This window comes from Puma concolor, chromosome C2, assembly GCF_028749965.1.
Source record: "Puma concolor isolate L17-30 chromosome C2, mPumCon1.1.hap2, whole genome shotgun sequence".
NCBI classification, from domain to species: domain Eukaryota; kingdom Metazoa; phylum Chordata; class Mammalia; order Carnivora; family Felidae; genus Puma; species Puma concolor.
Window position 1 is genome coordinate 148,579,855 of NC_141675.1, and position 1,743 is coordinate 148,581,597.

The following is a 1,743-nucleotide window of genomic DNA, read 5'->3' on the forward strand; positions in this document are numbered from 1 at the left end:
TTTTGTTGTTGTCATGTTTAGACTTAATAAACTTCCATGTACAAAGGCGCCTGGGTGGCTCATTTAGGCGCCCAACTTCGGCTCAGGTCATGATCTTGCGGTTTGTGGGTTCGAGCCCCACATCGGGCTCTGTGCTGACCGCTCAGAACCTGGAGCCTGCTTCGGATTCTGTGTCTCTCTCTCTCTCTCTCTGCCCCGACCCCACTCATGCGCTGTCTCTCTCTCTCTCAAAAATAAAACATTTAAAAAATAAATAAACTCTCATGTACCAAAGATGCCACAACTGATGCCTTCACACAGTGCTCAGAGCAAAGGGGGCCGATGCCTGTGCCCAGAGTGCTGAGGCCCAGTGCCGAGGATCCTAAAGGAGCCACTGCGGCCATCCTGCGTCCCCCAGCCCCTGGACAAGTCGCTCACTCGCTTGTTCTTTTCCTTTTCACAACCTCCACTTCAGACACGTGGATGGAGCACAGCCTTGGATAAATCTGTGCGATGGTGTTGCGTGTGCTTCTTTCCTGAACTGAACTGCCTGCCTTTTACAAATATTTCTTCTCCGAGTAAATTCAGAAATTTCTGACGACACTCCCCAATCCTGTACGTAAACTGATCTCTCCTGCCACTTGGACACATTTAAATTTTTTTTTTTTTTTTTTTTTTTCAACGTTTATTTATTTTTGGGACAGAGAGAGACAGAGCATGAACGGGGGAGGGGCAGAGAGAGAGGGAGACACAGAATCGGAAACAGGCTCCAGGCTCTGAGCCATCAGCCCAGAGCCCGACGCGGGGCTCGAACTCACGGACCGCGAGATCGTGACCTGGCTGAAGTCGGACGTTTAACCGACTGCGCCACCCAGGCGCCCCATGGACACATTTAATCTGAAGTTGAACACAACTGATACTCGGACCGGGGACCCTTCGATAATCTGTTTTTTATAAGCTTTCTCAAATTTTCTTTTCAAAATGGACAGTACTTTTTCAAAACACTAATAAATTCATCTCCGATGCCCAAGAACTGCCCTGTTAACCTAACAAATACCAGTAACATCCAATATTTTCTCACCGCATTTTTTCCTTGGGTTTAGGTGACCACAGAATTCTAGGTCTTGCAGGCCACATAAATATATGTGGAATATATGTCATAGGCTATTTATATTGATGGAAGAAAAAGAGGAATAGCTTTTCCCTCACCTGAGGGAAGAAAAAGGCAAGAAGAGACAATTTGATGCTTTTCGTGCGAAGGATATACCAGTTTCCCACCCTTTAGGAGGCCGGTCCCCACTTGGGACTCACATTCTAGCAGAGGACATCTTGCAGATGAAGTAGTCATTGATGAGGGAGAAAGCAAAAATTGACAGGCCTAGAAAAATTTGAGGAAGAGAGAGGACGTGGGGAGATTGTTCCTCTCAGTCGCTGGTTTAACGTAAACTGCCCTTCTCACGGTGAATCTCGCTGCCCTGAACCCGATCCTCAAGATTTCCTAGCTCCATCAGAGAAGAAGAAGCTGAGAGGAAAGCAAATGAATGAATGAATGAATGAATGAATGAAAACGTTTTCCTATCTCTCAAGTAGAAAGATGGTCCCTTTTTCCAAAAGATTGGAGTTAGTCCTTAAATATACAACAGGGGCGCCTGGGTGGCGCAGTCGGTTAAGCGTCCGACTTCACCCAGGTCACCATCTCGCGGTCCGTGAGTTCGAGCCCCGCGTCGGGCTCCGGGCTGATGGCTCGGAGCCTGGAGCCTGTTT